We start from the raw sequence: 19,220 nt of genomic DNA, 5'->3' as shown, positions 1-19,220 counted from the left end.
CAGCGACTAAATCACACAGGAAGAGAGTGCCCATGTTTCCCCACAGAGCAGCTGGTGGATTTAAAGCCTCCAGAGAAGCATCTTTGGGTTAGCAGCAGAAATCCTAAGGAGTTTTTTAAAAAACAATTACGCTTTTAGTGGCAGTTAACAGAAAGGTCAGGTTTTCTTTCATTCATTGGTACACATTTCCCTCCCTTTATTCCTTCTCCAACTCCCTTTGTAAAGCAAGCCTGTTTGGAAATTGTCATTTGTCATACATGTAACATGTAATGAGCCATTTCTTTCAGATAGTCCTTCCCTTCACCTTCATGCCTATTTCAGTGATTGAAAACCAAAAAGCATTGAAGTTGTCTGCTCAAATAATACATTGTTGTTAGGCTAACAGTCATGGAGATCGTTCTCAGTGAAACTTGGAGACCTTTCTTCCACTGCTCTCCATTCCCTAACCTCAAATTTACTGCTCAAATGATAATGTCTTTTGTAAAATTAATATTTAGTAATTTTGTTATTTTAGTATTAAATATGTAAATTCAATAGTTGTCACATTAATATTTACATTTAAGTTACATTTAAACTGAGAGATCATATACTTAGAAGACAGGTAAGAGCTAACAAGAATAGAAAGAAAATGAGACAGAAAATAGGGCTGTTTTGTTCAAGAGATTTGGGCAATTTCTAGGTAGTTATGAGCCTAAATAATAAATTGCTTAGAAATCCCAATTTCTGGTTTAGATATAAGGAAGCCTTCCTGGAATGTCTTAACAGAAATGCTAGATGCTACCTTCCTTGTTCTTTTAATTGTATGTGTATTGCTCTGCCTTTTAAAACTTGGTGGCGGAGTACATAATGTATTGGGCTGCCAGTCAAAAGGTCAGCAGTTGGGATCACCAGCTGCTCCTTGGAAGAAAGATAGGCATTCTCTTCCTGTATTGATTTACAGCTTTGGAAAGCAATGGAAGTTTGCCATGAATTGGCATAATCTCGCAGGCAGTGGGTTTATTTTGGCTTTTGTTGGTATAGTATTATGATCTACTGGTGAGTTGGAACCAACTCACAGCTGACCCTGCAGTGGGTTTTCAGAGACTGGCAGTTGCACAAGAGGGGGGTGCTCATCTTTCCCTTGCAGAGTGGCTGGTTGATTTGAACTTTCTACCTTTGGATTGGCAGTGCACTTCTTTGCCACTAAGTCCCCAGAGCCCCCAGGTTGTCAGATGGAGAGAGTTAAGTACTGTGGATTGATCTTTTGAGTGGCTCTGTTGTCCATCCTACTAGTAGTTCTGGTCAACTGAGAGTACTTCCAAAATGTTACTAACAGTTAAGGCTAGGTGGTGGCGGTGAGGAACCAAAATTGTAGAGAGAAAGTGCTGTCATGATGGAATTGTGGCTACATAAAATCCTCAGAAAATGAGATCTGTTGTTTATTTAATTTATCCAATAGCTGTGATTTTTATTTCTTTAAGCACCTCAAAATGTAATGTTTAGGAGGAATATGTCTAAAATGTGTGGTGTCTCCCCTGTTTTCTAAACTAACTTAAAATGGTTATGATGAAAAATCCATGGAAACTTTTAAGATCTCTGTCTCTTCACTAAATAGCTATAGTTTATAGATCCCACACTAAGGAACTGTAGATGACTATTGGAGTTTTCTTTTCTGCTCCTTTCATTTAATACTCATCTGTTTTAGGGTATATATGCTTTGCATTTTTATTTTAATAGTAGTTTAGTTTTGAAAATAATTTCATTTGCCCTGGGTATTGAAGCCAGAAAACCAATTTTGTTTGACTCAACACAAATGTAATGGTACAGTAGGGTTTAAGGAAAGTGTTGTGGTACAATGGTTATTAAGCACTTGGCTGTGTGATCATTATGTTTGAAGGTTCATATCCATCCACTGGTCTAGATATAGAAAACTTGTTGTTATATTTTGTTTTGTGGAGCTACTGTTAGTTGAAAATCCAACTTAAGAGCACCAAAAAAACAACACATAGTGTTTGATTTATATATCTCAGACACAGGTTTTATTAGAAAAGAAAGAGAAGTGTCTAAAGAGTGGCTTATATATTGAATGAAAGTAAGAAATAGTGAGTGTATGATTGCATTTTCTTCTATTTTGTCACTTTTAATAAGATCTACATTTTATTAATGGACTTATCAGTAAAGCTAGTAATCTTTAATACATAGAATTTGGGGTTTTTATTTTGATTGTTTGGAAAGAGGCTTTTTATTCCTTGTCTACTTTTTTCTTGCTTGTATTCTAGATGTTATTGTTAGGTGCTGTTGAGTATGACTCAGCAACTCTGTGAACAGCTGGCCTGAACCCTGCCCTATCCTGTGCCATTGTTGTCCTCTCTGACACACTAAAGCCCATTGCTGAAGTAAGTCACTGTGATAATCCATTGTTGAGGAGGATCTTCTTCACTGAGGCTCCATCATTCTAAGTATGATGTTCCTTTCCAAGGAATAGCCTCACCTAGCTACGTGCCCAGAATATGTGAGATGAAGCTTTATCATCTTTGCCTTCAAGAAGCACTCTGGCACTAGCGTGTCCAAGAGATATCTGTCTGTCTGATTGCATAGGATAATTCAGTACTCTTCTCCAACATCACAGTTTAAAGGCATCGATTCTTCTTCTATCACCCTTACTCATTATTATGCTTTCAGATGCTTAGAACGTATCTGAAAAGACCATGGCCTGAATCAGGCACACCTTACTCCTCAAACTAACATCACTTCTCCTTAATAATCTGATCTGCTCATTGTTGCAGGCCCCTTACTGCAGACTTTCCCAGTGTAATGTGTTTGCTGATCTCCTCACTGCTAGTATCAAGTGTATTAATTATGAATCTAAGTAAAGTGAAGTCATTGACAGTTAATTGTGGATCTAAGTAAGGTGAAGTTGTTGACAGTTTACTCCATGTATCATGATGTTACCTATCTTGATGTTGAGGTACAATCCATATTGAAGGCTGCAGTGTTTAACCTTTGGTAGCAAGTGTTTTAAGTCCTCACTTTGAGCAGGCAAGATTGTCTCTGCATACTGTAGGTTATTGGTCAGTCTTCTCCAGTCCTGATGCTGCATTGTTCATAGAGTCCAGCTTGTCAAATAATTTGCTCGGCATACGGATTAAATTGGAAGCAGGAGTGGCATCCACCTCCTAAACAACATGTCTTTGGAAACTTTATGAACTTTGATAAATGTCGATAGTAGAGAGGCTTCAGCCCTTTTATTCATAGGGTCACTATGAGTCCTGCTCAACTCAAGACAATCATTAACAACTACAGATTAAATAGGTCCTCAGACTAATAGATTAAATAGGCATGGAGGAAGTATACAACCCTGACTCAGACCTTCTTAATTATAGATTAAGGTATTCCATTTATGATTGCTGTGTAATAAACCATTCCAAACTTTGTGACATTATGCTCTCACAGTTTGTGGGTCCAGATCTGAAAAGGCATGATGATGGCATCTGGAATAGTACTGCATTGAACATATTGATTGCTTTTAGTACTATTGCAACTTTCACAAATGTTTAGTCTTCTAATCCATAAGCATAAACTTTATAGAATTAATTTCTTAAGTAAAGAAAAATGTGACCTTACTTTCTATTGTTGTTCTTTCTTACTACTATCTTATTATTGTTATGTGTAGTCAAATCAGTACCAGTCCTCCAGTAGGTTTTCAGAGGCTGTACATCTCATAGGAGGAAATGCTTGTCCTTCTTCTGAGGAGCGGATGATTTAATTTGAACCGCCTGCCTTTTAATTGGCAGCAAAAATCCATCCTCACTAGGCCACCAGAACTGTTGATATATTACTTAGAACTCGTAAATAAATGACAAGACGTAATATATTCTTGGACTGTTTATTTTAGCAGGAGCATTTCTAGGAAGTTAGAACTGAAAACTACCCATGATATGAGTAATAATGAACAAAGTGCCCTTTGAAAGAACCAGAACGGTGCTGTTACAGCAGATGATCCGTTTTGTAGACTAAGGCAGCCTTTTCTTTAAAAGCTGATGCTTTTAAGTGATTGAGGATGATAGACTTATTAGGCTGATAAGTTTGAAATATGAGAATTATAAAATTTTAGAGTGCACTAATTCCCTACTTGCTTACCAAAGTAGAAATTCAGTGGTCTCATTTAAGATTCAGAGAAGTATGGGGAGCCTTAGAAATTGGCTGTTTAAAAGAGATGCTATAGGTGAGTCCGATCAATATGATGGGATACCCCCGTTGAAGCCTACTTAGTCAGGTTCATGAGAAGAGGGAAGGGTATAGGCTAGGATGCCTGCTAGAAATCTCAGTAACCTGAGAAGAGTGGTAGAGACAGAGTGGCAATTACTAGGCTCAGCTGTCCATCTACATGTACTATCTAAATACACTTTTCCATATTAAAAAATTTCTCAATTGGAGAAAGATAAAGCCATACATTGAATTAACTTGCGATATTACATGTGCTGCCAGCTACAGAAAATGTATTTAGGAAAGACATTTCAATTTTAAAGAGAAAATGCAAGTAAAATCCTTTAAGATCTTGTTAGTACTTTCCCCCTAGTCATTAGAAAGAGGAGTTCCTCTCTCTTTTATTTGTGAGGGTATATGGTGTAGCTTTAGTCTCCTTGGCTCCACAGCCAACACTGTTGGCACCAGCAGCCAGGAAATACTGTGATGGGAAAGTCTGCTGTTAGGGACATCTCCAAAGTACTGTAGAGCAATGGTGTCTCTCTGGAGACTAAGGTGCGTCTTATACAGGCCATGGACTTTGCAGTCACTTGTTATGCATCAGAGAGTTGGACAATGACTAGGGAGAATAGAAGGAGAATTGATTCCTTTGAGCTATGGTGCTGGAGAAGAGTATTGAGGGTACCATGGACTACTAAGAAACAGATTGATCCAGGAGAGGCTTCAACTGGGCTGCTCCTTGCAGCTCAGGATTCTGAGGCTTCGCCTAACATATTTTGGTCATGTTGTAAGGAGAGACCAGTCCTTGGAGTGGGACATCTTACTTGGGAGGGGAAGGCCCTCTTATGAGGTGGATTGATTCAGTGATTGGGGTAATCGGGATGAGTGTATCGCAGACAGTGAGATTGGCACAGGACAGAGCAGAGTTTAGGGCTGTTATACATAGGGTCGTTATGAGTCGCAAGTGACTCGACAGCACATAACAACAACAATATGGTGTAGTAAAACTTTTTGAATTTAATTTGATCTCTAGCACTCGAACAGATGTGACCTTGAATGAGTTATATAATCTCTCTTTGCCTCAGTTTTGTTAAATATTCACTATTGTTGGTGTAATTGCACTGAATTGTCTATAGTGATTAATCTTTGGCATATACTCTGTCTTTAGTAAATCTTGGTTTATATTTGAAATTGTAGATTATTATAAATAAAAACTGAAATTGTTTCAAAGAACTGCTTATAAGTTGTCCTGAAGACTAGGATTATCTGTATATTTAAAACTAGTAATTTTCTTATGAACAAGTAGCCAGTTTTGGTTTTTCCTCAAAATCTCCTTCCTACATCAGTTATTACATATCCTGGAAATACAAAGTGTCATGCAGTTTTGCATTTTATAGTGTCTATAAAAAAGAGTACACATTATAAATTTTTCTAATTATTGACTATTTAGAGAAAATAAACTTCTACTTTATTATTTAATCTCACATATTTTAGCACCTAATATGTCTTATTCAGGATTTCTCAGTAGAAGTGAGATGAAGAAGATTATATGGTGTTATCATTTGATCTGTCAACTGTTTTGTCTCTATCATATGTAATTCTACAAAAGTAATAATGTTGTTAGTTTTATGTTGACAATTGAGAGAGAAATAAACCATAATTAATTACTGTTGAGGTGGTTCTGACTTATACTGACAGAGAGAACCATCCTAGAAAGTTTCCAGGGCTGTAAATCTTAATAGATAGAAGTGTTGTGTCACATCTTTCTTCTGCAGAACTACTGGTAGGTTCAAACTGCCAACCTTTTTGTTGTTGGCCAGATGTCTGACTGCTGCCAGCAGTGATTTAAATCTAGAGTTGAAGCTATGTACATTTTGGAAAAAAATTTGAGTATTTTATTGTTCAAGTATAGTAGATTTCAGTTGTCATATTGCAACTACCTGAAAACAAAGCACATAAACTCTATATTTCCTTAATGTGAGAAATTGACATATCTGAATTTTTACACCTAGACATGTAAAGTGTTGTTGTTCCTACGAAGAGATTATAACTTCTGTTTCTTAGGGGAATATCTAATAGACTTTTTTAAAAAATATTTGACTATTTATTTATACTTTTAAATAAAAACCCTCTTCTCTTGAGAAAAGTCCTGTGTAAAATTCAAGTGTTATTTTTGACTAGTTCAGACTGTGGCTAAAAAGAAATAATTTTTCTCAGGAACAAAAAAATGAAGCTCTTGCTGAGAGTGGTAGGACATAATTCACCAAAATCAGGTATCTGCTATTCTTGGAGGTTGAATGTAATCCCTTAAATAGAGCCTGTGAAACCACTTAAATCACCAAGGAAAGCAGGTCTCTTCAACTGCTTTCCATCTAACTGGTCTTCATCAGACAGTTAATAAAATATGATCATCAGTAATAGGTTTGTTTTTCATAGAAAAAGTTGGCTGAATTTTACCATGTTTGATCTGTTCTAAAGATAAATTCACATTTATTAAATAACTTAAAACTCAGTGCCATAGAGTCAGAACTCCATTGGCTTTCTGAGGTGGATTTGAATTGCCTAAGAAGTATGGCCTTGTCGCAGCCTCTTAGATTACTGTGTTTGCCCCCACTTACTATATAAATGGGAATTTCTTGATTCAACAGAGAGAGATGAGATAATTAGATATGGTTACCAGAGAAGAACATTTAGATTTTCAAAGGAATAAATACCTTTCTTTATTAGTGTATATGTAGAAAACTGTGAATAATAGTAAAGGAATTATTGAGTGACTGTAGTCTACATATAAGAACATAACCATTTTAGAATGATTGTTTAAAGGGGTCCAGTTTAAATATAATTTATAAATGTCAGTAACACTTCTGTACTTTAGACGGATAACCATCACTTCTAGTCAAGCTTCTGCCCACATGTCTGTTTCAAATGAGTAGTTACAGGCCAAGGGATTAAAACAAAAGATGATAATTCCTAGGTTGTAGCTCTTCCCTGGCAAGGCTTTTCCTTGGCAAGGCTTTTGAGTTTCAGGTTTGATTGTTGTATAGGCTGGAGCATAACCTAATTCACTGCCTTGACCTTATCGTGTCCCATCTCCTTGGAGCTTGGCAGGACTTGACCAGAATCGCCCACCACGGGCACAGGAATGCAGAGGTGCTGTGCAGTCTTGAGCACTAACCCTTTCAGATAGACGACATTGAATCTGAGAGGAAAAGTCACTGTTTTCTACCATTGTCTTTAATTTTCATCCTTTTTTTGTGTTACAGTTATAAGTTTTGCAGTAGAAACAAATATTAGTCAAATTACTTCAGGCAGAGATGTGGAAACTGGTGCACTGTGTCATTTATAATGTGCAGTATCAGAGCTCTGGTGGCCTAGTGGCAAGGAGCTGCAACTACAATCCCAAAGGCGCACGGTTTGAATCCACCAGATGCTCTGCCGGGGAAGGAGGGGCAGTCTCCTCCCGTACCAGTCAGATCTGATTTGACGGTACACCCACACAAAAATAATAAAATAAAATTAAAAAAAATGTGCAGTATCAGTTCATATTTGAGCTTTTAGCAGGAAAACTGATAGAATGTTACAAAGCGTTATTACTAATGCAGCTGATCCTAGGATGAGGCAGGGTGAGAAAATAGATCACTGGTGGACAAACTATTTTTATAAAAACTCTTTAAAACATGGGATATCATTTTGGAATTGATACTCATTTAATATGTAGGAAATAATGAACCAGATTGATTTTTTAATGAATAAAATTTAATTTTTCAGAATGTTGTTAATATGCCATACATTTAGAACTTACTCCAACGTGTTTCTGAGGCGATAAATCTGTGTGGGAGGAGACTGTCCATCTTCCTTCTACTGAACACCTTGGACATTGAATCACCTTTCAGTTAGTCTTACTCATTGTGCACTATGCCCTCAGGGCTCCTAAATCCTAGGGTTTTTATTCAGTAATAATGAAACTTACTCAGTAGAAAGCATATGAATTTTTGTCTTTGAATTTGGTCTTAGAATTCTTGCATTATTTTTAAACACATATGCTAGGATATATGTTGATCAGGAGAAGAAAAGTCTATAGACTATATTGTCCTGTACTTTACTGAGTTTTAACGTAGTTGGCTTTGACTGCTGGCTAAAATATTTCATTTTGGTTCCCCTCCCTTTATATTAAAGAATAACAGTTCATGTATTGGTATGTAACAGTTCCTCAAAACCTTGATGACATAAAACAACAATCACTTATGTTGCTCATGGATCTGTGATTTGGCCTAAACTTGATTGGTAAAGCTTACCTCTACTCTTAAGTAATGTAGACTGGCCTAAAGATCTACCCTAGATTGGCTTAGTTACAGTTGCCAGGTTGATGGTTGAGAGTGCAGAGCGGGCTTTTGACCACAGACCTCTGTTTCTTTTCATGTGGGGCCTCATAAAGCATCTTTGTAGTAAGGGGACATGGTTCCTAGAGTTAGTATTCCAACAAACAAAAAGTGAGAATTGCCAATATCTTCTGTCCTAGTGGAAACTGGCACTGTGTCACTTTCCATGATAGAGAAGTCAACCCAGAGATTCAAGGAGCCTTACTTCTCTGTGGTAGGAGTTTTAAAAACTGCAAACTTTTTAGTTTACCACAATAATATTGCTCATAAAGATTATAGAAAATTTGTAAGTAATGGAAAAGTGTTTAAAGCACAAAGCAGGACATTTTCCCTCCTTACTCTTCAGCCCTACTCAGCAGAGGAAAAGTAACATTTTGGTGTAGAACTTTTCACTAAAGATAAAATTGGAACTTTGAATTCACCAACTGCTCTATGGGCGAAAGATGGCAGATTGACAGCATTGGAAACCAATAAAGGGCCACTGTGAGTAGGAATAAACTACTCAAAGTTTGTTTTGGTTGCTGAATAGTATTTATATTTACCAAATAGAATAACTGAAATATCTGTTAAGATACTAGTAACTTGTAACTCTTTATTTGAACAGCTAGAGGCAGTATTTTCTTTTTAGTACATTGAAAAACCGTATGTACAGTACAAAATGAAAGCTGTCTTTCATCAGAGCCATCTTCCTCCTTCTTCATGCTTACCCTTATATAACACGTATGCCTATACCAACTTCTTTTCATAGTTACAAACAAGTCTTGTTCGTGTATGTGTGTGTGTGTGTGTGTGTGTGTGTGTTAGTGTTAGCTCTGTTGGCTTAGTGGTAAGGAGCTGTACTGTACCTAAAGCTACATGGTTTGAATCCACCAGCTGCTCCACAGGAGAAAGGTGGGCAGTCTCCTCACATGATATTAACTGCCTCTGAAAAACCGCTAAAGGGTTAGCTATGCACACACACATATGAAAGATGGACAGCGCCCTACTAGTCAATCAGCTATGAGTTGGCTTTTACTTGACCACACCACACAAGGTAGGCAGACACACACACACACACACACACACTTTTGCCTGTTAGTTATAAAAACCCTCTGAGGTAGGCATTATGAGATCCATAGAGATTGTGGGACCTTGGTGGCATCCATAGCAGTGAGTCATTAGCGAAAGGATCAGCCTTTCCTCTAACAGCAATGTCCTGCCGCTTTCATTCCACCATGTAGCAATATTTTTTAAGATTGGACAGTCCAATATTATGTAACTTCAGTTAACATCTGCTCAATTCACAGTATTATTCAAAAATTGTTCTTTATGCTAACGCCATGAAATTATATGCTGATGGGGATTTGATTCAAAATAACTGACAATAGATGTAGTTGGTTCATGGGGTTTATTATTTTACTTTGTCCACATTTACAAAATTTTAAATCTTGCTGTAATAACTCCAAAGAATAATTTTAACTAACACCAAAATATTAGCATAAGAATGGCAGAATACATATTAAAGCACTATTTAGTTCACTATATCTTTATGTGCTTTCTATTTAGTTCAGTAGGGACCTGGAATCCTAGATTTAGCTCAGTTATAAATGTCTTTTCCATTTGTCAAACTACTCATTGTTAAACTAAAGATAGTGTTAATAAATCTTGCTGAAAAAGACATTGCTGCTGTTGTTAGATGCCATTGAACAGAAGACAACCCCTGCACCTTTCCTAGCATAATTTTTCCCACCAAGCATTGGTTCTTTCTGACAACATAACCAAAGTATATGAGAAGTTTGGCCATCCTTGCTTCTAAGGAGCACCTTGGTTGTGCTTCCTTTGAGAGCATTTTGCTTGCTCTTTTTGCAGTCCAGGGGATACTCACTTTGCTAGTGTAGCCTCTCATTTCTATACGGAATTCTGCTTCCCTCAATTTATAGCTAAATTTTTCTATCAAATGTTTGTTCAACCAAAATTTTTATATATTTATATTAGATATGGCATCTTATGAAATACAATTTTTTAGTCATCTAGTTTGAAAATAATCTGTAATAACAGAAACCTGAAAGTCTGCATGCATAATTGTGATTAAATAATTATTGGTTCTTCTGTAGAATCTGTTTATAGCTATTCAGGATGGTTGATATGGGATGTTAAACATTTTGTCTGTTAGGTGGTGTTACCGACCCACATCTTCCAGGAGTTTGATAACTAAGGGGAATCCATTTTGTTTCATTATCCATGATTCCAATAACAGGCAAATTTTCCTCTTTTTCACTCAAACCCAAGCTATGATTTTGGCACTATTATGAGGGCTAGTGGAAGTCACACTCTGATCATTGTTAAAAATTGAAGCACTCAGACTTGTCATTTCCTAGGAAAACAAAAAAATTGAAATTCTGTGCTTTTCTTGCCCATTTAATTTAGATTTATAAGCTCTTTTTGGCAGCAGCTGTCTTATTTTTACATTTTGTACAAGAACTCCTATTTTTGTGATCATTGAATGTATTTTTACTTTTTTATCAAAATTAATGATTCTGTTCATGAATTAATTTACATATTCCCATTTGCAGTACTGCGGAAATTAGAAACGATGTTTTTTTTTTTTCAATTTAGTGCCTGGAATTTTAGATTGAAAAATTCCAGATAATCAGGGAGTAACATGACAGTTTTATTTGAAAATATGCAGTTTAAGTTCTTTTTCACACCCTCCCAAAATGTTTCAATCTGTTTTACTTAGGAAGATGGCTGAGAATTGCTCAGCTGATCAGAGATAAGGAAAATGTTAAGAGATTTAGTCTTTTATGCTTTGGATATTGATAAATAAATAAATATTAACTATTTATGACCAGTTAAATTTCCTACAAGGTACTATTTCAATTTTAATTTTAATTAAATAAACCATTTTAAGAAAGTATAATGATACTGTTAAGAGTTGGAAGAGGTTTCCAATAGTCCAGAGCAAGGATTTTAATTAAAAAGGTGTTGATTTTTTTTTTTTTTTAAAGAAACTCCAATAATACAAGACTTATTAGAAGTACTTTATTTTTTATTTTGGTAGGACTTTGAGTGCTTAAATAGCTTAAAAAGACATAAAGCATTCTTACTCCTTGTGTCGATCATAGTCTTTGTATATAGGGGAAAGAAAAACATTGTATAAGCACATTTACTGCAGAAAAAGCAATCATCATCTGTGGAAAATCAATATATATTTTTTCAAAATTTAGATTGATGATTGTGTGCCATCAGAGTTAGCTGAAGCTTAGGGATGTTCTGGGGTCAAGAGCAGGCCAGCCGAGCTCTTGCATCATTGGTGACAGTGAGATTGACTTTCTCAGACTGATCTTCCCTACTGTAGACCGTGAGTTTCTTGACTGAGATGACAGGCATACCTGAATAAGACTGACAGAAAATAGTTTTAAATAACTGCTGGATTTATCAGTAGTGCTGCTACCTTGAGCCAACAAGGAAAGTAGATTTTGCCTCTGTGTAGAAAATGACTCTTATTTGTGTGCTTTTTATGGAAGCCAAGTACAAAAGAAACTGTCCAATCACAGAACATTAAAATAATGATATCATTACATTTGCATTGCTTTCATAAGCTAACAAGTTTCCAAACTGTAGGTCATAATTCACAAGTGGATCTTGAAATTACTTTGTTTGGTTCTGGCCAGCTTTCAAAGAACATAAGAAAGAGACTAACCAAAAAAATGCAGAGTGCTTTGTATAGAGTAAGGGTAAATATATATAAAGAGAGAGAGATTGTGTGTGTGTATATATACAAGCTTGCTGTAGGTGCCATTGAGTTGACTGCACATAAACAGGTCTGTACATTACTCTGCCCTATCTCGTACCATCCTTACCATCTCAGACATCCTTGAGTCGGTTGCTCCAGTCACTGTGTCAGTCTCTCTTGTTGAAGGTTTTTCTTTTGCAAAAGTACACAAGCTTGGAAAGCTGCAAATCACTATTTTATTTGAGTTGTGCTCAAAATTAAGACACGATACTGATGTTGCTTATTGGTCAGAAGTGGTGTTGCAATTCCAAAGGCACGTAGTTTGAATCCACCAGCCGGTCCACAGAGGAAGGAAGAGCGGTCCTCCCTTGAGATTTACTGCATCTGAAAACCTGCTAGAGGGTCAGCTATTCGTTTGGACTCAGAGTACACAACAGCATTCCTGAATTAGAAAGTGGTGGTATCTTTTCTGGTGAGTTTTGTGGGATTGTCTCTGCTGTCTGTATTTGAAATGCCTCTGCTTCTGCTGCCTTCTTGCTACTCTTAAGTCTTCATTCTCAGTATGTTATGGAATAATGGCCCTTAGGCAGAGAACTCATATTTTATTGTGAAAATTGAGTGGAAGAGTATTTTTCCAAATCATAGAAAAGTAATATATTAATAGATGCAATTTCTTAATTTCCCCCTGTCCCCCCAGTCTGTTGTAATTAATTAGTGCCTCTTGTTACTTACTCTATGTTAAAGTGAAAGGAAAAAGAACCAATAGATGTTTGGAAAACATAACCTACCTCAGAATGCTGAATTTGATCGCTTCATGTTTCACATATGTAAGGTGGTCTTTCTGCTAGTAAAACATTTCCCGATCATATAGTGGGATCAGATATGTTAACATTTTATGATCATGTCATAATCAAAAGGAGACTGTCTGACACTTGAACTGATTTGAAAACTTTTCCTGGGTGTCTGTATGAATAGCCTACCAGTTCATGTTCATTAATGATGAATCTCTAAGGCTGAATCAGTATAACAAAATATCAACTGAGTACTGTAAATGGCAACTCCACAGTCTGGAGTATTTATATTTAACAAGGAAGCCCTGCTGACCTAGTAGTATGGAGCTGTGCTGTCATGGGGAATTTGAATCCTTAACTGCTTTGTGGGAGAAAGATGGTCTGTCTCTTCCCATGTGATTTACTGCCTCTCAAAACTCACCGGAAGATCAGCTATGAGTCAGTTCAGACTTGACAGTATATAATAACAACAGCAACCTAACAAACTTGTTCAAAATAAAACCTTCAATTTTAACTTCTAGGTATCTTAATTGTTAGGTACCATTGAGTTGATTCCAGTTCATGGTGCTCTTTGTATAACAGATTGAAACCTTACCTTGCCTCAGAATCTCTGCTTTCTCAAGCATGGGTTGGATTTACTGTGTCAGTCCATCTCCCTGAAGGTCTTACTCTCCTTTCCTGATTCTTTACTTTTCTGAGCACGATGTCCTTTTTCAGAGATTGCCTCCTTCTGATTAATAATCATGCCCAGAGTGTGTGACACTAAGTCTTACATCCTGGCCTGTAAGGAGAACACTGGCTACACTTTGAAGAAAGATTTGTTTGGGTTTTTTGGCACTTGCTACTCTTTGCCAACACCACAATTCAAAGGCATCACTTCTTCGTTGGCCTTCATTCATTTTCCAGCTTTCACATGCAGATTGTTCTGTTTTCTTATCGTCCTCACAGACTTAAGATGAATCCTTTTTAATTTTCTGAGGCAGCTTTCTTATCTGTGTGGCCTTAGAGAAATCCCTAGGGAAGCAAAGACTTTATTCAACATAAAAGATAAGAGACAAATGGTTAGAGTTTTGGTATATTGAATTTAAATCTTCCAGTGAGACAATCTTTTCATCAGAGCTAAACTTAGAACTTAATTCACACATGCACATGCACTGTTGCTCTCAGATACACTATTTTACACTGTATTGTTATTATGAGTTCTTAAAATTTTCTAAAATATATAAAATACAATCATAATAAAGCAACCAAACATAATAAATATATAAAGTATGTATAAAAAGGTGAAAATCCTGAGAATTAGTAATTTGGAGCTTATAATTTCAGACATTCTCCCCCACTTTTATGAGACTGAAGATTCAGAAATAGCATGATTAAGCATAATATTTTTTAAGTTATTCTAATGCTTTTTGAGTATTAATTATATGTAACTTTTACCCTTACAAAATTATTCATTAAAGAACATTTGGAAAACACAAATACAAGGGGGGAAAAAAACCACTAAAAAAAGATGGTCACATCTTCTAGAGAGTTTTTGTTGCCTACTGCTATGTATTTTCAGTTTTTTTAATGTATGCACCTTTATTCAGAGATTTGATTTAACCAAAATGGAGTTATACTTTTACTGTTTGCCAACTTAACCTCAGCAAAATCGTTAATGTCTTTTTATTTCATCAAATACCTTATTATTAAAAGTAAGATACTGAGGGGTATAAAAATAAGGTACTGTATTTTATCACATGAACTGCTGTGATTATTTAACAGTTTTGCTATTAGAATTTTAGATTTTTTTTTCTAAATACTAAGTAGAAATTACAGAAATTAGAACATTGATAGTGAAACGTAAATGAAAATTCAGAGACCTGGAATAGCTAAAATTATTTTGAAAATGAACAAAAGTAGAAATCTTAGACTGTTTCTTGACAATATTTATTATAAAGCTATAGGATTAAATATAGTTTAGTATTGACATAGTGTTAGACACATAAATCGTTTACTAGAGAAGAACCTCCAAATACTGCTTTTTGATCAGTAAATTGTGATTTGATAATTTGAAACAGCTGGGCAAGATTTGGTATGGAGAGTTCTGTGGCTTAGTCAATAGGGAATTGTGCCCCTGACCTAAAGACCGTAAATCTCCCGAGTTGAATCTGCCATTAGACAGCTCTGTGGGAGAAAGGTGGAGATCTCCTCCAGCAATTTATAGCTTTGGTTGCTGGAAGGTCAATTAGACTCAAAGGAAATGAAAGGATATTGCTATGAAAAAATGGGGGTTTTTTTAGCCTCTTGATTTCCCCCTTTCCCTTTTGCAGAATATATAAAATTTAAAGCATCTTACAGATCTTAAATAGAGAAGCCAAAACTTTAAAAAAAAAAAATATAAAAAGGGACAGCATGATACCTACTATTGGTTTCCCAGTCCTGTCGTAACACTACTGTCTGGCTTAAAACAGTCTTTAATCTGTCGTATTCTGTAGGATGTAAATCTGTAATCAAAGTGTGGGCAGGCATATGTTTTCTGCATAGGTTGAAGGAAAATGCTGGTGATCCTTCACAATCCTTGGCTGGCAGCAGCATCACCCCAGTTTCTGCTTTTGTTGTTGTATGGCATTCTGTCTTTTTGTCTGTCTTGTCTAAGGGCAATAGTCATATTAATTTTAGGGTCCATTCTACACCACTATGATGTCATCTCAATTTGACTTCATGTGCAAGGACAGAAAGGTCCCATTTACAGATAGGAGGGTTTAACTCTTGTCAACTTGAAAATTTCTGAACATTTTGGGGACACAATCCAGCATACACCATCAACTTCGGGATAGGCAAGTATTTCTTCTTGTTCTGTATTGTTGAGTCGGAACAGATTCCTAGCTGACCTTTCAGCAGTTGATCAGAAGCAGTAAACCACACAGTAGGAGATTTCCCATATTTCTCTTTGGAGCAGTTTGTGAATTGGAACCGTATACCTTTTGGTTCACAGTGTTTTTATTTACCACTAAACCATCAAAGCTCCCCAAATATTTCTTAGGACACCAAAAACCCCATTAATAACAATTTGGTAAGTTAGAGTTCATAAAAAATTAAAACCTTTCACATTTTAAAGAAACTATTAAGACGTGGGGAAAATACTCTTAACATGAAGAGCTAGAGTATATAACTATATATGGAACTCTTACAACTTCAAAATCAATCCAGTTTTAAAAATACTAGAAAGACTTGGACAAATGCTTTAAAAAAATAAATATGCAAACAGCAGATCCGCACATGAAATGATCCTTGAGAACATAAATGCAAATAAAAACCACAGTAAGATAAAATAGCTATTTTTTTTTAAAACCTGATAGTATGCTAAGATGTGAAGCAATTAGATTTCTCATTCCTTGACTATGGATGTGTCTTATAGTGTAGCCACATTGGAAAGTAGCTTGACATTTTCTTACAGTTTCTGGTAAGGCTTAACAGACATTTACCATATTATTCAGTATTTAGAAAAATACAGGCTCATACTCACACTTAGAAATATAAGAACATTGTATATCAATATTTGTTGAGGGTTTTTTGTAATAGTCCACAAATGGAAAAATTTGAATGCTCATTTAACAGAAGAAATGATTAAAACAAATTTTAATAAGTCATGCTTTGATATACTCTCGGTAGTAAAAAAGGGGTAGTAATAAATAAAACAACCATATGACTGAATATCAGAAATATGCTAAGTGAAAGAACTCAGAAAAATAATACGTGATTCTGTGTACATGAAGTTTTAGAAAAGGGTGTAAACAAAGATATGGCGACAGAAATCAGGAGTTGTCTGTAAAACTTAATTAGGAAACTTTCTGGAAGGATGAGAATAAATGTTCAGTATGTTCATTTTGGTAGTAGTACTTGTTTGTTTTTTGTTATACGTTTATTAAACTCATCAAGCTACATACATTCGATGTGTACATATTTGCCTATAAAATCATATGTTGATTGTTGTTGTTTACTGTTGAGTCAGAACTGACCCATAGTTGACCCTCTGGCAGGTTTTCAGAGACAGTTAATTGCACAGGAGAAGCTTGCCCATCCTATTCCTGCAGAGTAGCTGGTGGCCTCAAACCATGTGCCTTTGGGATTGCAGCACAGCTCTCTGCCACTAGGCCATCATCCTTAATAATTTTGATGAAATGGGAGGTTATTTGATTTAGACATCGTGTGAATACCATAGGACATGTTATGTGCTATCTAGTTGGAAATGACTCATAGCTCAGCCTCCAGTGAGTTTTCAGAGGTTGTAAATTGCAGGGAAAGAGCTCCTGCCTTTGAGTTGTCAGTGCACCCGTCTTAAACTTAAGTCACAAGAATGCTGCTTTTTCTTAATCAAAAAAGCTTCATGGCTTAGCAGTGATCAACAGTATGCTGAGAGGATTGGTTCTGTGTTTGGTCCTGAGTCCACATCATTAGCAATTTCTCTTTATTGCATATTTGTCTATAATTTTGTTAGCCTTGTAACTTTCAATCCATTCGGTCCTTTAATGGTTGTTGTGGTGTACCTTTCAGTCAGAACTGACTCATAACTGATCCTCCAGCATGTTTGCAGCTGCAATAAATCTCATGGGAGGAGATTGTCCATCTTTCTCTTGAAGAGTAGCTAATGGAGTTGTATCACTTACCTTTGGGTTGGATTTGAACCACTTACCTTTGGGTTGTCAGCTATGCAACCAGAGCTCCCTAATCCCTTTAATAACCTCTATAAATTTTTAGTTGCAGCATTTGCTGACTTTTTTTTTACCATTGTGGTGTTTAATAATTTGTTTCACTTCTAAATTGGTATTTCTCTTTTTATCATTTGCTGCTTTCATTGACATTGGTTTTTGCTACTATTACTGGAACTGATTTTCCTGTGTTTGGAAGCCATGATGTTCTTCAATGCTAAAGAAAGTTATACACCCATGTTTAGGATTTGTAAAACAGTGAAAGCATTTTTCTTTTACTTTTCCAAGAGGGTAGTGTACTAGGGGTGAGGGTTGGGAGGGGAGAAAAGTGCAACAATGAATGAATGGAAATCCAAAGTCTGTAAATTTTTACTGAAATTAATAATAAATTAAAAAAAATAAGAAAGTTAAGCAAAGGTAGCAGTGTAACACTCAAGAGATGCTGTATATAAGATTGGATGCTGCTGCCTGCAAGTTGGATTATACAAGTAATCCATATTACATGGTAATATGGTTAACCTTTTACATAGAAAGTAGGGTGTAAAACACATGTAAGTCAGCAACATAGGTGTTTATTGTGACTATCAAGACATAGACTTATACATGTTTATAAACTTAATGGATCATGGACAGTTGTTGCCTGAATAGATGTTATGTACTGTATGACTTTATTAATATATAAAATAGTATTGGTAAAGCCATACTATGGATTTTTTTAAAAAATGATAAATTATAAATGTAAAATTGAGAATGTAAATGTCTTTGCTCTAATCTCTCTTTTCTCCCTGGCATAGTCTTGGTTTTCAAAGAATAAAATGAGTTAGAACTGGCATTTGTAATACTTTCTTGCAGGAAGATTACTTACAGAAGTTTTCTGCTAGAACCGGGCTGTGCCGTTAGTACTTTGTAGCCTGTAACTAAAATTACTGTTGACAGTTCCACCTCATGGTGACCCTGTAAAGATAGAGAAGACCTTCCACAATTGGGTTCCCAAGGTTGTGAGTCTTTATGGAAGCCAATTGCCATATCTTGCTCGTGTCTGTAAGCTGCCTACCTTTAGATTAGTGGCTGAGCACTGAAATCATATTAAACTTTGTAGTCATTTCCCCCCCCCCCCAGTAACTGAGAAAACTTTAGTAATATTTGTATGGGTGGATAATCTTTGAGCTATTTTATAGTTTTAGAACTAAATTTAATTTCCAGATATAATGTTCTAAATTCTGTGTAATTTCCCATCTACCCTTTAGGCTTTCAAAATGAATATAACCTTGTACTTGTTTTTCTTTGTCTTGTTCTCCATTAACTCAGTAATGTAGCTTGTTAATTTTCCTATATTTCTTTGACCACATGATTCATAGCATGATTTTTAAGCCTTATAATAAAATTTTTTCCCAGTGTTTTAAGAGTTAAAAAAATTACATGCATATATAGTTTACACTTGTGGAAATTTGTTATTTTA

General features: G+C 35.7%; 1 protein-coding gene across 1 annotated transcript in view; it reads left to right on the top strand.

Annotated features, from left to right (window-relative positions):
- Nucleotides 1–19,220, top strand: part of NCOA2 (nuclear receptor coactivator 2) — a 348,889-nt gene that overhangs the window by 14,907 nt on the left and 314,762 nt on the right. The gene's annotated exons all lie outside the window — the stretch shown is intronic.

This window comes from Elephantulus edwardii, unplaced genomic scaffold (genome assembly GCF_000299155.1).
Source record: "Elephantulus edwardii isolate Elephantulus edwardi_28Jun2011 unplaced genomic scaffold, EleEdw1.0 scaffold00008, whole genome shotgun sequence".
In the NCBI taxonomy this organism is placed as follows: Eukaryota; Metazoa; Chordata; class Mammalia; order Macroscelidea; family Macroscelididae; genus Elephantulus; species Elephantulus edwardii.
This window is presented reverse-complemented; position numbering and strand designations above follow the sequence as displayed.